General features: G+C 42.1%; 1 pseudogene; it reads right to left on the bottom strand.

The window, feature by feature from the left end:
* Positions 1-4,726, bottom strand: part of LOC112073672 (metalloprotease TIKI1-like) — a 6,946-nt pseudogene extending 2,220 nt beyond the window's left edge.
* Positions 4,727-6,476: the final 1,750 nt, after the last annotated feature.

The raw sequence follows: 6,476 nt of genomic DNA, 5'->3' as shown, positions 1-6,476 counted from the left end.
CTGGTGGTCAAGAGATAGATGGGAGGGGTTGAGGGGAGCTGAAGGATGGGACTGGATTGGTCAGCGATAGATGGGAGGGGTTGAGGGGAGCTGAAGGATGGGACTGGATGGTGTTCAGAGATAGATGGAGGGGTTGAGGGGAGTGAAGGATGGGACTGGATGGTGGTTCAGAGTAGATGGGAGGGGTTTGTAGGGGAGTGAAGGATGGGACTGGATGGTGGTTAGAGGATAGATGGGAGGGGTTGAGGGGAGCTGAAGGATGGGACTGTGGTGTTCAGAAGATAGATGGGAGGGGTTTGAGAGGGTAGCGGTGAAGGATTGTGGGAGCTAATAAAGGCTAACAACAAGACAACTATGTAAATTACTGTGTTTGTAAATGTATGTATAAACAGGAAGAAAGAAGCTAGTGTTGTCAATTAGTTTTACTCCAAGGGTAGGGTAGTAGGGTTTAGGGGAAATAATGAAGGGATATATAAAAATATAGTGGCAAGAAAAAGTATGGAACCTTTGGAAATACGTGGTTTCAGCATAAATTGTCATAAATTTTATCTGATTTCATCTAAGTCACAACAATAGGCAAGACAACTGCTTAAACTAATAACACACCAAACAGTTATCGTTTTTCATGTCTTTTATTGAACCGCCGTGTAAATTAGTAGTGGCAGGGTGGGGAAAAAGGTGGACAGCAGTGACTTCTTCCGTGGTGTCCTCCCATGAACACTATTCTTGTTTAGTGTTTCACGTATCGTAGACTCGTCAACAGAGATGTTAGCATGTTCCAGAGATTTCTGTAAGTCTTTAGCTGACACTATTGTATTCAATGTAGACAAGAAAAATACAATACTTTGTGTGTTATTAGTTTKAGCASACTGTGTTTGTCTATTGTTGTGACTRAGATGAACATCAGATCAAATTTGATGACAAATTTATGCAGAAATCCAGGTAATTCCAAAGAGTTCACATACTTTTTCTTGCCACTGTATATATATATATGTATTATTTTATTTTTTTAATATATGGGGGATTGGAAATGATGCAGATAATTACATTGATAGAAGCCACAATATATATGCAATATTAAAGCTGATCCACCCCCTAAAATAATACTAATAACAAAGTATTGACTCAGGGGTGTTAATACTAATGAAAAAAGTATTGACTCAGGGGTGTTAATACTAATGAAAATTCTATATTTCTGTATTCCATTTTCAAGAAATGTGGATAAATGTCAAAAAATATGTTTTGACTTTGTCATTATGGGGTATTGTGATGTCATTATGGGGTATTGTGATGTCACTATGGGGTATTGTGATGTCACTATGGGGTATTGTGATGTCACTATGGGGTATTGTGTGTAGATGGTTGAGAAAAAAAATCTATTTAATCCAACAAAATGTGGAATAAGTCAAGGTGTATGAATACTTTCTGATGGCACTGTAGCTACCTAAATTACCTGGTACCCCTGCACATCGACTCGGTACTGGTACTCCCTGTATAAAGCCATGTCATTACCTGGTAGCCCTGTACATCGACTCGGTACTGGTACTCCCTGTATAAAGCCATGTCATTACCTGGTAGCCCTGCACATCGACTCGGTACTGGTACTCCCTGTATATAGCCATGTCATTACCTGGTACCCCTACACATTGACTCGGTACTGGTACACCATGTGTTTATAGCCATGTTATTACCTGGTACCCCTGCACATTGACTCAGTACTGGTACTACCTGTATATAGCCACGTTATTACCTGGTACTCACTGTATATGGCCATGTTATTACCTGGTACCTCCTGTATATAGCCATGTTATTACCTGGTACCTCCTGTATATAGCCATGTTATTACCTGGTACCTCCTCTATATAGCCATGTAATTACCTGGTACTCCTTGTATAAAGCCATGTTATTACCTGGTACCTCCTGTATATAGCCATGTAATTACCTGGTACTCCTTGTATAAAGCCATGTTATTACCTGGTACCTCCTGTATAAAGCCATGTTATTACCTGGTACCTCCTGCATATAGCCATGTTATTGTTATTCGTTATTCTCTGTGCATTTATTCCATGTGTCACATTTAACATTTATACTTTAAAAAGGACCTGTCAGTCAGCATGTCCCTGTTAGTCTACACCTGTTGTTTAGGAAACATGTGACGAATAAAATGTCATTTGATTTTAGGTCTTTCTTGAAATCCAAACATTGTTCTTGATTTATGCGAAATTGTGAAGGTTTAAAATCATATCTAATAGATTAGGATGGTCCCTGGTCTAAAGTAGTGAACTATATAGGGTTCTCTAGGGCTCTGTTAAAAGTAGTGCACTATATAGGGAATAGGGTTCTTTCGGGCTCTCGTCTAAAGTAGTGCACTATGTAGAAAATAGGCCGGGTGCAATTTGCGATGGACTCACCTGAGAGAAGTTGAGTCCGTTGAGAGGGTGACACTGTTCCTCCACCTTCTCCACAGCTCCTGTTCTCTTCCTCATCCTCTCTGCCTCCTGAGCCAGGTACAGATCCAACACCGGGACCCCRCTCGTCTTAATGTCCGCCTCCGTCAACGAGTTCACCATCAACATCACCCACACAGGCCTCTTTCTCTCCCAGTTCCCCGCTATTGCATTAAACAGGTAGTCAGCGTAGAGGCCTTTACCCCTCTGGTCAGGAGTCATCCACGATGGCATCATGAGCTTGACGTACTCCAAGTGCCTCTTGAGYCGTCRGTAGATYTCTCTGGGTAGAACATCRTGTAGMGTRCCCCCCTGAGGGAGGAGCTGGCAGCTGGTCAGGGCTGAGATGGTGTAGGGATCAGTCAGGTCCAGCTCCAAGTAAACCATGTTGCTCTCCTGGAAAGCCTTCTTGGAGTTCTCTGGGATAAAGTCCCAGACCGCGTGTAAGGGACGTGGATCGTGCCGTAGAAAGGACGGAGGGTTACGTTTGATGTCCACAGGAAAGAGTTCAGATCACTTTGCTACCGATGCGGAAAAGAGGAAAAGAAGACATTGAGTGAATTAGTAATAGTATTACCAGGCTATAAACAAAATTCATGTTTTTTTGTGTCAACCCAAAACCTTATGTCCTTAATGAACATATACTGTGTGTGTGTGTGTGTGTGTGTGTGTTGTGTGTGTGTGTGTGTGTGTGTGTTGTGTGTGTTGTGTGTGTGTGTGTGTGTGTGTGTGTGCGCGTGCGTGCGCGCGTGCGTGCGTGTGATGTCACTCACAAACATGTCCACTAAAATAAACAAGACATGGACAAACAAACTATTTAATTGCTGGCTGGTCTAAAAACAGACTTGCAATAAACAAAAATACCTACTAGGTTTCATCCATTGCAAATAGACAGTGTGAACATGGAGCTATTTAAATTGACCGAGACTGTTGATTCTACATGCGATAGGCCATTTGATGCTCGGTAATGGACTGATAATGTCTTATCAGCAGAACACTTCACAGCGCACTAGACTCACACAATAGACATCCGAAATGATCTGCGCTCTTAGAGGATGTAGAAACTTTACAGGAAAACACTTAGACCTACTTTTTGAGGTTCGCACCTATCTGTGGATTAGGCTACACTCGCGGATGAATGAACTAGCCTAGAACGACACATTTTGTAAATGAAAAGTGAATGGAAGAAATAATKATTTAGCCTAACATATTTATAGGCTAAAACGGGACCGTGGACATTCAGATATTCAAATAACAGTTCCATTGGACATTTTTTAAATTATGAAAAAAATCATAATTTACTTAGATGTTGGCTAAGACATTATATTCAATCGGACGTGATATTAGGGGACTTACTTTCCTTTTTAGCTCGCAGTTAGACGACTCCCGGAGGCTCCATTGGTCGGCTCCTTTCACCAGCAGRATTAGGAACGCTTGAATAAATGTGACCCAAGAGACCAGCATCGTAACTCCCAACGTGCACGCTATTTTCACAACGTGTCGCAAAGATGAAGCTACCCAACAACAATTCTTTCCTGGGGAAATTGCTTAAATAATTTTCCGAATTTCAGTTCCATGTAAATAATAATTCAAACACGCCGACATATAGCCTATCTACCTTTCTGCCGCCGGAAGAACTCATGTTTGAGTGAAATTGCATTCAATAGTTTGAGTGATGTTTTTTTTTCTTCACATGTGTGAAAGCATTGACGATGTCATCATGCTGTCGTCTTGAATCTGACACTTTCCCTCTCCCTCATATTTGATAATACGCTGCCGTGCATGGCACTTGATGGAAACCTACAACTTGCTRCGCGATAGTAGACTAGGCTACAATCCTCAATGAGATAAAAAATCGAATCTAACTYTCCAGTGTTTGATAGGCCACACTTAGAACCGAGCAGATTGTGCACAGTGAGTAAATTAGTATCCAAAGTGCACGCAAGCAACAGGTTCTAAACTAAACTTCGTGCGTCTTCAGGTTCCCGGAATGAGCGMTGGAATTCCTCGCCACAATGTTGTTACTACTCCGCTGTTATCTACTTCCAAAACACAGGCCCGCAGAAAATAAATGATTTCACCGGTGCTGTTCGGAATTCGAACGGAGCAACACTTTCTCCTGAATTGGTTGTCCAATTCCAAGCGCCATCAACCGTCCCCAAATCCTCGAAGAAACGTTCTCTATCGTGTCCTCCTTGTTTCCATAACTCCAGACTCCCCTCATTTCTCTCACTGTGTTGCTGGAGTGTGTAAGCATCTCTATGTTAGGCTCATGCATGGGGCACTACCTAGCCCCCTGCCCCCACCCTCTCTCTCTCTCCACTCCTCCACCCCCTCCCCACTGTGCAATAATCTGATTTAACATCTCACCCCCCCGCGGGTCGTGGCGAGAGGAGTACACTCATTCACTTCAAAAGTAGAATCCGACTATGGTCTGATCTGCTGCTCAGGACTTTATCAGGAGTCGGCAAGATTCGGTTTTTCCAGAGCCCTAACAGCGGCAGGAGTGAGAGTGGTTGAGCGCTCACAGCGGCAGGAGTGAGAGCGGTTGAGCCCTCACAGCGGCAGGAGTGAGAGTGATTGAGCCCTCACAGCGGCAGGAGTGAGAGTGGTTGAGCCCTCACAGCGGCAGGAGTGAGAGCGGTTGAGCGCTCACAGCGGCAGGAGTGAGAGTGGTTGAGCGCTCACAGCGGCAGGAGTGAGAGCGGTAGACTACCAATTAATTAACACTAAGAATAGGGCAAACAAACAAAGCAAACTTTATTAAGTCACAATGTTTGAATATGAACCAATAAGAAAAATACCAGAACTTTTGTAATAGCAAATTGTATTACTTGTAGATTACTATTTAAGGTAGTAATTAAGGTTCTATTTAATGAAAACATTTTGAAATATCACACACTTTTTCATTCTAATGGTAAGTCACTGATTGTCCTTTATTGAGCGGGGTTGTAAGGATAATGGGCTGTGTTGACTATTAGCGGAGCAGCCATTGAGGAGGGCAGACGGGTGTTGGATTTCCTGTAGGTCCATAATGTCCCGCTAATGTCCTACAAAACCATCAGCTATTACCATTAGAATACACCCGCCAAGGGCACCGTTGGGCGCTCATTCATTCTCCCTGCCCTTAAATGCAACGCAGTTAATAGCCTACATGTTGATATAGTCTAGAGTAAAGAGACCTACGCCTGTCTGTCTGTCTGTCTGTCTGTTCATGAAAATATTGAGTAAAGACAAAAGACAGTTGGTTTAGTTGGCAAATAAATCTGACACAACACACAATGAAATCGATAGTCCTATAAATTGTTGTCAGGCAATACTAGGCAATAGCCACTACAATGGGCTTTAGTGCCCAGGCCGACTCAATGTTAATGTACTTGGACATTTTTCATTGATTTAAACAAGCTTATTTGAATGTCTATAAAACGATAGAAATATACGTTATTTTAGTGATGAAAAAAATTATGTACTATTTTTTTTTTAAATGCTGTTTCTCATCAACTCATCTACTAAAGGTAGGCTTCGGGTGAATTCCATTTKAATTCCAGTCTATTCAGGAAGTACACTGAAATTCCAATTCTCTTCAAAGTTTTTCAARTAGGAATTTGGTTTACTTCCTGAATTGACAGGAATTTTACATGGAATTGATCCCAACCCTGACTGAAGACCGAAATTAGTGATTATAATAGCTACTTCTCCCTGTCCATTACCCATAGAACCTGTAGGAGCGCCCTCTAGTGGCTGAAAACAGTCTCTGAAAGAGACWCCCTTTCTTCCCAAGTGATTCTGACACCTGGAAATATGTCCTGAAGTTAACCTCGTTTTGTGATAAAGTAGATTAGTAGAATATGATTTTTTTTAAAGTCAAGACTGTTTTGCCTAGTTATGTCATATGTCAACAAAGCCTTGATATCTGTCATTGATTGGCTTCTTAACAGCTTCTACCCACAAGCCATAAGACTGCTGAACAGCTGGGGGCTACCCAGACCCCTCTTTTACGCTGCTGCTACTCTCTGTTTATTATCTATG

This window comes from Salvelinus sp. IW2-2015, unplaced genomic scaffold, assembly GCF_002910315.2.
Source record: "Salvelinus sp. IW2-2015 unplaced genomic scaffold, ASM291031v2 Un_scaffold2334, whole genome shotgun sequence".
Classification (NCBI taxonomy): domain Eukaryota; kingdom Metazoa; phylum Chordata; class Actinopteri; order Salmoniformes; family Salmonidae; genus Salvelinus; species Salvelinus sp. IW2-2015.
The sequence above is the reverse complement of the archived record's forward strand: the minus strand, read 5'-3'. Positions and strand labels throughout refer to the sequence as shown.